At 35.5% G+C, this 16920-nt stretch overlaps 1 protein-coding gene across 2 annotated transcripts in view; it reads left to right on the top strand.

Moving 5' to 3' along the window:
* Nucleotides 1-16920, top strand: part of ALCAM (activated leukocyte cell adhesion molecule) — a 209421-nt gene that overhangs the window by 30585 nt on the left and 161916 nt on the right. The gene's annotated exons all lie outside the window — the stretch shown is intronic.

Raw genomic sequence — 16920 nt, 5'->3', positions numbered from 1 at the left:
GTTTCCAATTCAGTATTTTTGGCTCCCAAATTTGCATTTCTAACAAGTTCCCATATGTTTCTGATGCTACTGGTATTGGAGCCACACTTTGAGAACAGCTGTGCTAGAGCAAGGCAATGCTGTCTGTCCACCAGCCTACCCTCTGCCCACCCATGCCCACTACAGGCCTACCCTCTGTCCACCCATGCCCACTGCAGGACCCCCTTTGTACTTAAACTTCCAGCAATAAAAATGTTTTCTATCAATCCAATTTGCTGTGGGGATAGTGCAGAAATTATATAGGTGCTTATCAGATTATCAAGAAATTTACAAGGTCAGATAGATGTAACTTTCAAAGACAAAGCTACCTTGTTTATCCCAATGTATAAAAATGTATAATCAGCATATGGCCTGATTTCTAATTTAATCATCACTTTATTTCAACATAAAGCTTTTCTTTCTGATCTTTTGGTAACCGTCCAGTTTTCCATAGTCTTTTAAAAGTGATGGCCAGCGGTTCATTTATTGCAATAATTAAGATGGATAGCAGCATGCCAGCTGGAATGACTACACTTGTGTTTGTTGTATAAATTATTTTCCTAGCATGAAAGCCTCTTTTATGGTTCTTTATTTGGTCATATCTTTTGTACCCTAAACCATTAAACATAGCATGTTTTGAGGAGGTATTTATAAAGAAGCTGGTAATATTTACCAATTTTTAATTACTGTTATTTCATGTCTGCATTTTTCTTAATACTGGAGATTGCCTTCCACTTTGTTTCTCCTGCCAAGAGCAGCGGAAAGGCCTTCTAGTCTTCATACCCACCCCCCCTTTTTTTTTAACTACCTTTACACTCCTTTTATTTTGTTCTGATTCTCAACCCTTTCCCTTGTGAATTTTAAGTAACTTTGGGCAGTTCACCCAAAGTACATAGATACACAGCTTCCAATGTGAATTTCTTACAAGGCATATTGAAATGCCCTTAAAACACAGATAGCCGTAGACTTTTATCATTTAAAAAAAGTGCTACTTGAGTTTGATGGTCTTTTCCATTACAAAAATAAATGCATCTTAGATTCAACAGAAATTGTTCAGATAAAAAGTTTGGACACTGGTTGCCTTATTTCTGTATCTGTCATAGTACCTAATACATTTCAGTATGTATTTGCTGACCTGACTATTTTTGTTCTGTGCATTTTAACTTCAAAGGAAATTGGATGTCTGTTATCATTCAGAGACTTAGGATAGTCATTGTTACTATATTTACAATATTCATCTTCACTTTTAAACTATGAATCTGAAAAAATAAATAAAAATAATACTATGTCTGAATATTAATTTAGTTATTATCCATATGCCAAATTACTAGTTAAAATAATTTAGAGTAGCTAAAAATACTTAGTTGTAGTAAGTATATATTATTGTGTATATATACACGTATTAGACCTAAGTAGATTTATGTCTGCAACTCTTTTAATGTCCTTATCAGATTTCAGTATAAAGAAAGACAGTGGAATGAAATAAACAAAAGACTGTATTTGGTTATTGTCATTAATATTAATTTCTTTATCTTATAACTATCTCTGTATTATGATAATTCTGTGCTTTTGGTCCAGTCTTGCAGGTTAGACTTTTGTGACCACCCAAACCATGAAAATTTGCCTTCCTTAGAAAATCTGAAAGAGCTGGTCAGTTCACACAAAGACAACAAGGGTCAGTCTGTTTGGAAAACTTTGGCTTTCTTTCAGCAGAGTTGCCATTGGCCTAAGAATACAGAGTATTCTTACTCACTGCTGAAAATTAACTTGTTTAGCAGACAGGCTGTATCCCTTTGTGTAAACACTGTTTTTTAAAGGTAGCAAACATTAGCAAACATTGTCCTAAATCCCTTTACCTCATCTCCTACTACCTTCATCTGCTTTTCTTACTGACTTACCAGTGTCTCTATTCTTATTCTTATATCAAATCTGTCATGTTGTCTTTACTCCTGTTTTCAGTTCATTCAACTTAAAAGCACAATAGTTAAAAGGAGTAACTGCATTGTTTTGTGAAGACTGATAAAGTTAACTTAGGTATATAGAAAAGTATAAAGGAAGAATGAAAAAGTAAGTATCTCTCTTTTGGATCATTAGTGAAAAGATGAAGTGTTTTCCTTACAGAATGTCTATAGATACCTGAAATCTTCTAATTTGCTGTTGGTAAAATAGATATTTTATTATTAGGTTTTGGAAACTTATTTTAGATGTCTGCTCTAAATGTTTAATTTGTAAATAATAAACAGAAACAAAGGATAGTCATTGTGGCACTACAATTTTTTAAAAATTTAAGATAAAAAAATTTAATGTTACTCATTAAATAGTGGTGAAGGAGAACATTTTGGTAATAGACTATTCAAGCATATCTCTTTTTTTTCTTAGCTTGATTTAGATATAACTGATATGTAACCTTATAAATTGCAAAATGATTACCACCGTAACATTAACTATACCATCTCTATCCTGTCACATAGTTATCATTCATTTTTTATTATAACAATATTTGAAGTCTAGTCTTGACAATATTCAAGTATGTAATGCAGTATTATTAACTAGAATCACTGTGCTGTACATTAGATCCCAAACTTGTTCATTTTAAAACTGGAAGTTTGGGGGTGCCTGGGTGGCTCAGTCTTTAAGCCTCTGCCTTTGGCTCAGGTCCTGATCCCAGGATCCTGGGATCCAGCCCCATCTCAGGCTCCCTGCTCGGTGGGAGGCCTGCTTTCTCCCTGTCCTACTCCTCCTGCTTGTGTTCCCTCTCTCGCTATGTCTCTCTCTGTCAAATAAATAAATAAAATTTTTTAAAAAATAAATAAAACTGGAAGTTTATGCCCTTTGATCAACATCTCCTCTTTTCCTCTACCCTCAGCTTTGGGCAACTATCACTCTACTCCCTGTTCCTCTGAGTTTGTCTTTTTAAAATTCCACATATAAGTGATAGTATTCAGTATTTGTCTTTCTCAGTCTAACTTATTTGAGTTAGCATAACACCCTCCAGGCCCATCCATGTGGTCACAGATGGAAGGATTTCTTTGGTCGGGTAATATTCCATTGTGTATATATACACACACATTATATCTTCTTTATCTATTCATTCATTGACATACACTTATATGACAAAACGTCTCTCTAGAATTGGCGTATTTTAAGACAGAATTTTCCGCCGAGAATAAATGAAATCACTAGATTATCTAAGAGAAGTTGTTTTACTTACTTTTCATATCTTGGCTATTGTGAATAATGCTACAGTAAAGAGAGGAGTGCCAATATCTTTTTGAAATCCTGTTTTCATTTTCTTGGATATATACCCAGAAGTGAGATTGCTGGATCATATAGTGGTTCTATTTTTAATTTTTTGAGCATTGTCCATACTGTTTTTCATTGTGGCTATCCCCAGCGTGGTGTATCCTTTGCATTTATATTTTCTGTAATTTGATAGATTCAGAAGAGTAATACAATGATAATAAGAATGTTTAATGTTTTCAGTCACAGTGTCAGAGATGAATAGTAAAATGCCCTCAGACATTTGATATAGAGGAAGAAGTTTTCCTAGAGAGAGTTGAAGAAATAATCAAATGAAAGATTTTCTGAAGACAGGATGGTGGTAGGTAGTGGAGGTAGTGGTGGGATTTGTTGGGTGAGCAAGAAGACAACAGAAACTTGCTCAGAGACTAAGCTCTGGGATTAAATTCCTGCCCATTCATCGGCTAGCCATGGGCTTTTGAGAAAGTTACTTCAGCCTTAGATTCCTTTATTCCCATCTCTAAAATGAGGAAGGTAATACCTTTTTATGATGTTGTTTGGATCATTAATTTTTTTAAATGTGTGTTAAAGCATTTTATACATGCATTGGGCACTCATTAATGAGAGCTCTTATTAAAGGCTCTTATTATTAAAGAAAAGAGAGCAAACTACCATGAAGGAAAAAGGAGCAGTCTCTGAACTGTCAGAATTTTACAGCCCGTGTAAGATGTTTCCCGTGGAAGTAGAACCTTAATCAGAGTGTAATGAAGAATTGCTGTAAGCATGGATGTTTGCTGGCTTCACAAGGAAGTCCCACATCCTACTCCGTGGTGATTCCCTTTTGTGTTGAATAGAGGTGACTGGAAATAGACATTAAATGGCAAATTGAGATATGAGTCATCTCTCTGTAATTTGTATCTAGTATTTGATGGAGTGCCACTGAGACTTATCAACCTTGCTGACTTCTGCATACGGCTACCTGGGAAGCTCCTTCAGGGACTACAGGAGCAGCAAAGCAGAGGAACAGGACAGAATTTTCAGGGGAAGATACTATTCAAATACCTTTGTCATTAGAAATAAGCGTTGCTTCTAGTACATTCATGGTGGCTACCAATACGGTTGTTTGTTCATTCATTTTTCAGTAAGTTTTTGTCAAGGGTTTATTATGTTATTCATAAGGAGCTATACCTGGAAATATAATGATAACCAAGACAGTCATAGTTTCTGCTTTCAACAATCTTATAATGTGTCTAAAAAAATTTATAAAAAAATCATCCCAACTCTTAAAGAGTGTATTCTGCATCCTAGGTAGAAGAAATTATGTAAAGTTGCCACTCCCTTCTTATAACCCTTTTAATAACCACTGCCTTTCTCATTAATAGATAGGACCAGGTGACTTAGATGTTCTGAAGCAAAGTAAATGCCTTTAGATCAGTGGTTTTCAAGACTGCACTTTGAGAGTTTGGAAAAAATACTAATACCTGAGTCTCACTGAAGACAAATAAGAAGCCTGAGGCCTCCAGCATCAGTATTTTTTTAAAAAAAGTTTGGAATAGATTCTAATGGGTAGCCATGATTGAAAATTACTTCTTCTTCTTCTTCTTTTTTTTTTTTTTTAAAAGATTTTATTTATTTATTTGAGAGAGAGAACATGAGTGAGAGAGAGCACAAGCAGGGGGAGGAGCAGAGGAAGAGGTAGAGCGGGTCTCCTCGCTGAGCAGGGAGCCCCATGCAGAGCTTGATCCCAAGACCCTACATCACGCCCTGAGCTTTGGCGGACACTTAACCAACTGAACCGCTCCACGGGCCCCAGAAACAACTTCTTGAGAGAGAAAAATAGAAAAGAGAAACAGCAACAACTATCCAATTCTGGGATAGTGAATAATGACAAACACCAAGATGATAAAAATAATACTTCTGAAACTTTTCCAAACTTCCCCTCTTATATAGAAAAAAAGTAAAATAACTTACTCCTAGATAATCTAGTGATTTCATTTATACTCAGTGGAAATTTCTGTCAAGAAATGTGTCATACCAGGTACTTCCTATGTATCCAGTAAGTGGGTGATTGAGTCATACTTGGCCAACAGGCGCCATATGATAACAATGGATTTAGACCAGACTGATCCATATATTTAAGATAATAATACCTATATGAATTTGAATTTGGCACTAGTAACTTTAAACTACTGGCTTTGTTTGATCCTCAGAGTCACCTTTGATGTTGTAACAGGGCCCCCTGAACAGCAGTACCATTTGCAGTTTCAGTCTCCAAGGTTGCCAGGCTGGGTCACTCAGAATTAGCACAATGGAAAAGGCACGCTGAGCAGGCTGCGTTAGGAATTGCAAAGGCGGGACGCCTGGGTGGCTCAGTGGGTTAAGCTGCTGCCTTCGGCTTGGGTCATGATCCCGGGGTCCTGGGATCGAGCCTCGCGCCGGGCTCTTTCCTTAGCAGGGAGCCGGCTTCTCTCTCTCTGCCTTTGCCTGCTTGTGCACTCACTCTTTCTCTCTCACAAATAAATAAATAAAATCTTAAAAAAAAAAAGGAAAGAAATTACAAAAGCAAGTTGTCTTAAGCTGGAGGAAAGGAGGTAGTGTCTGCTGTGATGAACACCATAAAATCCACCAGAGACTCACTTCAGAGCCAAATCAGGGCAGAAGAATTAGTGTTTATTTTTCCTTTGTGCATGTATGTGTGTGTTTGTATGGTGTGTATGTGCGTGTGTACCCCAGTATTGTTTGTGCCTCCATGGAAATAGGCTTTACTAACTTGGTTTATGGTCCACTCTTGGTTTATTTGTAAATCTGAATGCTAACTCATTTATTCTGTTTACCTTCCTGAGGCAGGCAGGCTTCAATTCACTTAACAGCATGCTAGCGACTCAGAGAGTGTGAAATCTAATCACATTTTGACCCATCCTTAAATTGCTTCATATCCACACTTTAGACTTTTCATCTGTGAAAAAATGTTTGATGATGCCATACTCCCCCGTGGGGATTTGTTTGAGGAATAAATATTAAAATGATTGTGGGACACTTTGAAAATACAAATTGTTACGAAAAAATAAATTATTTTCGAATTTTTCCTTTGACATCAACTTACAGAGAAAAACAATATTTCCCATTATAGGCCTTTTAGTGTAATTTAATATTTGGTTTCTCTTTATAATTTTCCATGTACTTGCATACAATACTTCTAAACCATTAATGGAGTTGGTAAACATCATATAATATTGAAGGATATTTCTATTAGGCAAACTTTCAATTATTCATGTTAATGGAAGAATGTTAATGCAGCTCTTACAAAATGACAGACTGTCACAAAGATCTCAGGAAGGATGATGGGCCAGAAGCCCTTAGAGGCCCTGATTTGTATAAATTTGTTGGACTGCCTTTGTCAATTGTGCGTAATCATTATGTTAGAGGTCTTATGATCTGGGAGAACCCTGCTCAACTGGGCAATCAAAGGGAGATGGGAATTGGGAAGAGGTGATCCCCAACCCTCCAAGGCATTCCAGTTCACTCTGAATGCCCCACTTGGTAGAAGAAAGCTCATCAGGGTGTAGTAACAGTAGGAGAGGAATCAGAGACGTAATAGAAGTAATAGTAATAGTAGTGGTACTAATAGTCGCAGTAATAGTAAAGGTAGTAGTAGCAGCAGCAACAGTAACTGGAGCAGTAAGAATATATCAGTGGCAACAGGAGAAATAGCTAAGATTTATTAACTATTTATTGACTGCTGTATGCCAGGCATGGTTCTAAGCTCCGTACACATTCTAACTCATTTAGTTCTCACAATAGTCCATATAACATGGGCTGTTCCCATTTTGTGGGATATTATGCACGAGAACATTATTCATCAAACACAGCAAAGGGCCAAAGGGAAAATTGGTATGCAGTGTTCCAAGTTTAGAGATGCTGGTTGGTCAGCATCTCCAAAGGACTTCTTAGCGATGCTGCCTTTCAGGCAGCGGAAGTTCTCAGGTGAGTCAGAGTATGTGGCATAGATGGCTTCTGATGTTAAAGAGCAGAACGTTGTAGAAAGCTCTATAGTCCTCTGTGTTTGGGGGTGTCATAACCTAGGAGAGAAGTATTACCTAAAAGGTAGGAGTAAAACATATTTTACCTTGAAAACAAAAAGTGTAAGAAATGACTTAATCACACATGAAAACTTATATTGTAAACAGGATCAAAGGGAAAAATTTCATAGTGGCAAGGGTGTTTCGTGAGCTGAAACAGATTGCTGAAAGAGGAAATGGAATCTGTTCCCCGGAGATATTTAATGTCAGGACTAATGCCATCAGTATAGGATAATATGAATAAAATTTGGAGAAAGAAGGGATGAACCTCAAGAGTCCTTTCAGACTTATGATTTTATAAAGTAATTCATAAATTTTTAATGTCTTGGAATAGTACTCATAATGAAAGAAAGAGATCCATGTGTCCAAATAATTAGAACTTCAGTTTCTTTCAGCATTCTACTTTAACAATGTTAAAGACTGTGGTAAAAGAAAATAATGTGAAGGTCACAAACCATTAGAAATAAATGTGTTTTATTCTCATTGTGAATTCCTATGGGAGATATGCTTGAATTGTATAATTATAGTTAATATGAAATGTAGTCGTCAAAGTTAAAACCAACAATTCTTTTCCATAGTAATACTATTAGAGGTAAAACAAAGTAGAGTGATTTTGAACTTAAAACCATGAAATTAATGATCAATAAGTACCTGTTTTCATACAAGCTATTAATCTTATACTTTTATGTGTGGGAAATAGTGAACTTCAATTTAAAATTATATTTTTTAAAGTGTCATATTACTTCCTTTGTACATGAGATGACTTACAGTCTTAAGTGCTATGTTCTTCTGATGAAAAATGACTTAAATATTGTACCAGAAATCAACATGAGCAGAAAACAAATGATTTTGTTTAGCTTAAGAAAAAAATTTCCCTATCCCCCTAATTTTGGAAAACGTTAGAAGAAAAATGTGAATAAAAATATGAACTATATATTAATGTTCATCCAATATGTTTAATATTTTATATTAGGTACTCAATAAGAGCTGATGGGTATGTTAATGCATATATTAATTAGAATGTCTCCAACGAAACATTTTAAAGCAAATGATCATAATCATGCATATATACTCCTCATTATATGAAAAGCAGTAATAAAAGGTTTTATCTAAATTTAACATCTTCAGATGCTTAAGATTTGCCTAGATTATATGAATATGTGAATATTGTTAGGAAATGTATCTTGCCATTCTAGCATGCTGGATTCTAAATCAGTATTCTACCACTAGCTAGCATTATGACCTTGGATAGGTTTAATAACATCTTTGAGTTTCCATTAGTTCATCTATAAAATGTATATAATAATAGCACTTACCTTATTCTTAAATTAATTAGTGACTTAAATGCTTGGTGCAGTGACTGATGTCTAATATGCCAGTGAAGGTTATATTTTGTAATTATATAACTTAAAATACATCTGATAACACCATAAATTTTAGATTAAGTATAAAAGTTAAACAGTTACGGGGCACCTGGGTGGCTCAGTGGGTTAAAGCCTCTGCCTTCGGCTCACGTCATGATCCCAGGGTCCTGAGATCCAGCCCCCGCATTGGGCTCTCTGCTCAGCAGGGAGCCTGCTTCCCCCCCCCCCCCGCCTGCCCCTCTGACTACTTGTGACCTCTGTCTGTCAAATAAATGAATAAAATCTTTAAAAAAAAGTTTAACCGTTATAGAAATGGTATATTTGTATAGTAATTCTAGTCTTAAATTTATGTACAAATTTGCTATATAAATCAGGATACGAAATAGTTTCTTCATTTCCTCTGTACACATTCTTACATTATTTCAATCTTGCAGAACTGGGAATTTGTGCTGTAACCTAAAACATGTCTAGACTCTATAGGCAGACATATCTGACTTCTAGTTCCTGCTGTGGTACTTAATAGCTGGGCACAGGAGAGGTCACCTATCCCATCTCTGACCTTCAGTTGTCATTTGTAAAATGAGAGAATTGATATTTAACTAATATATTGTTTGAAATTATACACGTAACAATGTCAAGTATCTACATGGTTAATACTGAATAGATGTGTGTCTGTAGCTCCTCCTTTTTGCACCATGTGTTTGATCATTGTAGGCTTCTTTTTAATTGTAGTCTCTTTATTGAAGTAACACCAAAGAAAGGTAATTAGAAAATAGAATGTGCAATATATTTGGCTGAAATTTCACACTCATTAAGTGGAGGAAAATGGTGGTATAGTACATCATTAAATTTACTTAGGCCTAAAATGGACTTGGGCTATGATGTTATTTATCAAACATTTTTTCAGTTCAGTTTAGCAAATGTAATGTCTACTATATGCAAAACATAATGTCCAATGTTGATGAGGGGGATAAATGTAAATTAGATACAGTTCTGCTATTTAGTGACTTAAAATCCAGTGATGGACAAAAACACAGTAATATAAGCAGTAAAAATGTTTGAGGAGGTGCACAAAGTCCATGAGTTTGGAGGAAACATACAGATTTGTTCTAACTAGAATGAATTGGGTTGATCTGGGAAGGATGGGAAGACTGCTGTAAAGTTTAAGGCCGTTCTAGAAAACAACTTGAACAAAGACTCAACTTTGAGAAAACTCAAGAGTATATTTGCAGAAATGGAAAAAAAGTCTGTATGTGTGTGTGTGTATTTGTGTTTATTTGTAAGAAATGGACTAAGTTAGAGTGTAATGGGAGATAAGTTTCCAAACTGAAGTTGTAATTACATTGAATATGGATTTGAATTCTAGACGGAGTGGCATGGAGCTAATTTTGAGAACACATCCAAGACTTTTTGACCATGTGAATGAGAAGAGCCAACTTGTGTTTTAGAAAGGCAAGTCTGATGGTTGTATTTAAGAAATATTTTCAGAGAGAGAGAATGGAAGGAGGGAGAACATTCAGGAAGCTATGGTAAGGGTAGGAGCACGAGGCAAACTTGCCCTGATTGCAAGCAGTGTGAGTGGAGCTGGTGAGATAGAGAAGCAGCAGGATCCATGTCAGCTCTGATAGTTTTGACTTCTCTGTAAAGTACTATTTTGCGTGAACTGTCAAGCTAAGCACCTGAAAATGTTGCCATGTTCTCTTTAGAAAGCATGTTGGAATAGTTGATGGATGTCCATTTTTCCATGCTTATGTACTAAGAGACTCTGGGCAAGGTGCCTAAATTTGCTCTTTCTTAGTCAACATAAATTACTTGTCTTCATCACTTTGGTCTCAGAGAGATTTTAAGGATTAATTAGTTGAGATAAAGTTCTTTGGAAAGAAGAACTACAGAACCATATGGTTGTCCTGAAACAAATAAATCTTATAGATGTCTCTAAGTCTGTGCTTTGGAAGTAAATTTTGAAAAGGCAGAGATTGTGTCAAGTGAAAGATAAGCAGAGATCAAGCCCCCTCCCCCAACCCACTTTTGCATAGGAACTGAAAATTTATGTCCAATGACAATAGTTTGCAGATAAACCCTTAAGAAAACAACCTGCTGATTAGCCTCAGAGCCACATTAATGCCAGTCATGGAAACATTTATTGGTTCTCTTCTGGAAACAATATAACTGAGTATATTGAATCAAAGTGGCCATATATAAATCAGTTTTGTTTGAATGTATATTCTTTTAGTTATTACTGATAGAATTACATGTTGTATTTTTTCTACCATGATATTTGTTTTAGCCCCCCCTTATCTTTCTAAATCATCTCTACAAATACATGTCCAAAGATGTATCTTCATTATATTTTTATCAGTAGCTCTTCTTTGATGCCACCATAAATGAACACCAGTAGACATTACAGAGAACATTTATCCTATGGTTTTTACTGTAATTCTATAGGTTATATGGTCAATAATATTAAGATATTTCAGGGCCTAAATTCAGGGTATGTTTTGTTTTATTATTTTATTTAATATTTTCCTATTTGTATTCTTCACTGTATCTCTTTAAGACAAGCACACTCGCTTCCACTATCTACCTGCCAACAGACAAGGTAGATGTGCTAGGTAATGCTCTTTGAGGTAGTCTCCCAGCTCTCCTGCTTGTTTCCAAATTTGGCCCATTTCTATTAGCTTCTACCTGGCTCCTGATTCTTTGCTCCATCTGTCATTCCCAACTTGACCTTGCTCTGTCTTTTTCAAGGACATAGTGTGGACTCTTCTTACCAGTGATTTCCATTGGAGAATAAATTCATTAAGATGTCACTGTAGGACCTTAGACCGCTAAAGGGAGACTTCGGCCATCCCTTGAACTTTTTTCCAAATACAGCATTTAATCTCTCTTTGATACTTCTTTTACCTCCTGTCCAGCTGTGTAGTTAACTAAACTTTTCAGTTCTTAATTTTTCCACTTAAAAAACTGAGGGAATAACTACTTCAGAAGGCGGTGGGTTGTAAGACAATTACATAACACACATAAAGCACCTAGCACAGTGTCTGCCACAACAGGATTCTACAATTGGTTAAGCATCATCATTAGTATTAATAATAGTAACAGTGTTATTCTGAAATTGCCTCTTTTTCTCCTCTTTCTGTGGCCCCAACCTTGATAAGTGGTACCATATCCAACCAATTTTTAGACCAGTATTTGTAATTATCCTTGACACATCTCCATCAGTCATGTCCCACAGTCAAACCACAAATTCTGTGATTCTATTTCCTAGATATCTGTTGCATCTCAACACATTTTCTCCATTTTTGTACATACCCATACTCTTAATTTAAGCCACTGTTATTTCTTCCTTGAGCTACTACAAATAGATTCCTAACTCATTGTCTGCATTTCTCTTGTAGACCTACAATTTATTCTTACATTATAGTTGGATAGATCTTGAGAATTCAAATCTGATCATATTAACTTTGCTTAAAATATTTCAGTAACATCTCAGAACCTCTTACAGAATATCAAACATCCTTGATATGAGTGATAAGAAAGACCAGCACCATGTGTCCTTTGGGCCATTCATCTCCTGTGTACCCAAGTTTCAGCTTTACTGAAATTGCTGTATTTCCCAAAAACTCTGTCTACCCCTCTCCTACCCAAGGCCTTGACTTACACTAGCTCCTCTGTCTCTGAAGGTCCTGTTTCACCTGATTAACTTGTATCCTTAAGGTCTAGTGACTTTTCTAAGAAATTCTTACCTTCCCCCTTTTCCGCTCTACCCCTGCCAACCTATTATTAACTCTAGAATTTTTCCACTATCTTCACTGTGTTGTATTTACTTATTCCAGGTCTGGTGTTCTCCAGATGATTCTTAAGTTCCTTGAGAACAGTGACAGTTCCATTTCACCACCTTTAGCCAAATATATAACAAGACGAGTAATGGATATTTAACTTAAAAAAATATTGGATGAAATTAATGAAGTATAGTGAGAAGATAATAGATTTATTTTAATCATTCAGATCTGAGCTCAAATCCCAGCTTGATGACTTGCAAACTCTGTTACCTTGAACAAGATGTTGAAAGTTTTGTTTTTTTTTAAATCAGGAAATTGGGAGATAATTATACTCTCATGATGGTTATGAAAGTTAAATAAGGTAACATATGTAAAGCATTTAACATTGTGTATTTTCTATAAATGCTACTTCTTCTTTTTCCCATTTATACTTAGAGTTGCTCTTTTGAAGTAGTAGTAGTGACTTTGAAGTGTGAAACATTCATGCCCTGTTATTGTATATTCTCCTAGGACATACAGAACACAGTTTCCTCCCTCTTTTTGTCAGTATTCTTTGAGTGAGTGATGATGAACCATTTTAGTGTCTCTAGGAATGGAGGAATTATTACCCCACCTTTTATTTTCCAGGAATGAGTATTATTTTCTTTGCTATAACTCAAGGAGAAGAGGTGCTCTAGTGGTTAAAAAGTACAAAAAAAAAATTGTTCTTTCCCTGATTAATTTAAGAGGTCTGATTATATTGTACTTTGGTGCTGACTCACCCTGAGTGAAGAGTTGTGTTTCATTCTCATTTCCTTCTATGGTGTGTGGCTTTGTTTTCTTTCTCATAGAAATCTTTACATTCATTGTGTATCACCTTTAATGCAAATCAGGTGTGTTTTGAAAACCTCTCTCTTTTTTTTTTTTAAAGGTAAAACAGAATAAAGGGGTTGAAGAGGTAACTCTTTTGGTTTTAAGAATATTAAAATATAAACTTCAGCTATCCATTTAAAAATTAAGTTTTTATTTCTCACATTGGGGTGCTGTGTACACTGGCTAGCTTTAGAGTGAGAATTAAATGCTCAAAAAGCTTTGAAGTTAATTCTCCATGAAGAAACAGCTGAGAGATTGAGTGTGACACCATTTCTTCTTGAATCTTCAGTCAAGCAGATGTGCTTCCTTCAATCAGTTTGCACTACCATGAGATTAAAAAAATTAATGACAGTTCAGGTTCATTTCATAGAGCAAACGTTTTTAAAAGCATGGATTGGAATTTTTTTTTTTCTTCCTATCTGGTGTGTGTGTGTGTGTGTGTGTGTGTGTGTGTGTGTGGTTTTGTTGTTGTTGTTCATTTGGTTGGTTTGGCTTGGTTTTGCTACTAAGTTAATTTGATGTTATTAAGGCTCATCTGCCTCAGAATTTGTAGGGTTTTAGCATTAGAAAGCTGTGACCAAAATACAAATGAGGGGTTCAGTGTTATAAAACCATATTTAGGACAAAAACTAGTGTTTGATATTTTATGTATTCAGTTGTATCTTTGGCTTCTTTTTTTTCTCCTTTTTTTTTTTTTTAGATTTATTTATTTTTTTTTTAGATTTATTTATTTGAGAGAGAGTGAGAGAAACAGCTGAGCAGGAGCCTGCCATGGAGTCAGTCTCTCCACCCTGAGAACATGACCTGAGCTGAAATCAAGAGTCAGATGCTTAACCCACTGAGCCCCCCCAGGCACCCTTGTATCTTTGATTTCTTCAGTTTCCTAAGTATTCACTCTACAAAAAAATTTTTTAAAAAAATGTTAATTTTGGAAATGGAGTTTTTCCCAAGTTCTGTTATTTTATACCAAATCCCAAAACATTTCCTTACATTTCTTTCTTCCTTTTTTTTTTTTAAGATTTTATTTATTTATTTGACAGACAGAGATCACAAGTAGGCAGAGAGGCAGGCCGAGGCGGGGGGCAGGCTCCCCACTGAGCAGAGAGCCCTATGTGGGGCTCGATCCCAGGACCCTGAGATCATGACCTGAGCCGAAGGCAGAGGCTTTAACCCACTGAGCCCCCCAGACGCCCCTTTCCTTACATTTCTTATACATTTCTTACATTTCTACTCTTTCATTTCTACCTTTTTTTTTTGCTTTCTTACAAATAAACTTTTCTTATCAGTTTCTACTTCTGTGTTTCTTTGAACAGTTGATACATTCTTTCTTTTGAGATTATTTCCCCTTTCCCCCAAATTCCAGTACATCTACACACCTGTGATTTTTGTAATTCTTTAAAAGAGTATGCTGTAAGATAAAAAATTACCATATAATACCTATATATACACAAAAATAGTAATTTTCCCCCCATTTCTCAAAAATGTGAAATAAAATTTTTGAATTATTAATATTTGAATTATTACTTACTTCCTTGAAGGTTACAATGAGGCCAAAGAAACTGAATTTAGGCAATAATTCTGGAAAGTGTTTAAATTCAATAGGGAACTTGATTTCTGAGTCACATTCAGATTGGCACTGCTTCTTTTCAATCCTTATTTCAGAAAATTGTGACAAGTAGTTAAGTTTGGGCTATATAAGGTATATCTAATAAAAATGAAAACAACAACAACAAAAAAAACAGGTCAGGGAACACTAAAGTTTCTGGAGCACTAATGGGGAAATGAGGTAATAAGTCAAAAGAGAGCTGTATTACATTTGCCTTGAGAATTGGTCAAAGTGGTGCAACAGATTACATAACAAGGAGCACAATAACTCTGTGATGTTTCAAGGGCCATTTTGACAGGGAGAGTCCAGAGGTAAAGAGAGAAAATGAATATAAAGTGTTGAATTTTGTTAGGCCTTAAAGTTGATGGTCATAAAATTTCCTGTAATGAATTTTTTTTTAATGTAGCATGCTAGAAATTATAAGTGGTCCCAAAAGAGTCTTATTTTTCCAGTTGAAGTAGTTGCTACCGATCTGAGACTTAAAAGTATGTTGTAGTCAAAATAAACAGGTGGTTATGAAAAATTAAATTTCCCTGGAGAAGTGAGCAAATAATAATGACATGCAAATAAGTATAATAACACATGATTCACATTGTGAAGAAGGTCACATAGTGAAGGTAAATTCAACTTTATTCCCCCAGTTGAATGTTTGTTGTGTGCCTACTGTGTGCCTACCATGGCTATTGGCACTGTTCTAACTATCTGGTTATGTACATTGGAGATGGATGGGGCAGAGAAAGAGATAAAGCCTTTTTATATGTGTACACATAATACAAAAGCTTTTTTCTTGAATTTTTAAAGAATCACAAATATGAATTTGTATTTTAAAGTCAGAAAGATGAGCAAATATTAAATACTTTTTATAATTCCCTAAAAAGTAAGTGCTCCAGTTTTAGCATAGACAGTTGATTTAGCTAGTTTCTTGGAAAGAGCCACTGTTGGATGTTCTCCTTCCTCTCTTCCATTTTTTTCTTTTCATTCTTCCTTTCATTTCTTCCATTTCTTGTGATTATTTTTTCACCACTTATGAAGGTGAATTTAAGTTGCTTGCATACATATACATTAACACTTACCTTTTACCTATAGGGTAAAAGATCAGAAATGATTTGAAAGAAAAGTAGGTATTATTATGCCAGGTGTGTATCTGTTTGGTCTGCCATGATAAAAATCCCATAGATTGGTGGCATAAGCAACAGAAATTTATTTTCTCACAGTCCGAAGGCTAGGAAGTGCATGATGAAGATGCCAGCCAGTTTGGTTCCTGGTGAGGGGTCTCTTCCTGGCTTGTATATAGCTGCTTTCTAGCTGTCCTCTAATTCAGGGACAGAGAGAAAAAGAGGCAGAGAGAGAGAGCTCTGTGGTTATTATATCACTTTTTATAAGGACAGTAATCCTGTGGGATCAGGGCCTCAATTTTATGAATTCATTTAACCTTAATTACCTCCTTATAGGTCCTATCTCCAAATTCAGTCCCACTGGGATTGAGGACACCAACATGGATTTGGGGGTACAATTCGGTCCGCAGCACCAGGGATACCCAGGAGGTAGTAATTGTCTTTGTTCACTCATTGTGTCATTAGGTAACATGCTGTCCTTGAAAGAACCTTAATGTGTTGAAATGTTCTGCCATATGCCAGTTAAGTAACTTGGGGCAAACTGCTTAACCTCCCTGCACCTCAGTTTTCTCATTGTAAAGTAGGATTGAAAAAGCCTACTTTTTTGTGTTACTTTAGTAATCAAATAAAATTAGATCTATGTTATACTTTCTGCAGTGCCCAACCTGTAGAAGGCATCTGTGAACTTCATACGACTTACTCTTCTTGAATCTAGTGGAAAGAAAGAAAACGATTATGTAGATTCTATTTTTTAAAATAAATGGAAAAAAGATTCACGTAAAGAGAGCATATTTAGCTCAAATGTTAAGGAGGATGTAGTTCCTTTTTTTATTTGGAATACTTTGAAAACATCATGAATGCATG

Source organism: Mustela nigripes, chromosome 2, assembly GCF_022355385.1.
Source record: "Mustela nigripes isolate SB6536 chromosome 2, MUSNIG.SB6536, whole genome shotgun sequence".
Classification (NCBI taxonomy): Eukaryota; Metazoa; Chordata; class Mammalia; order Carnivora; family Mustelidae; genus Mustela; species Mustela nigripes.
This window is presented reverse-complemented; position numbering and strand designations above follow the sequence as displayed.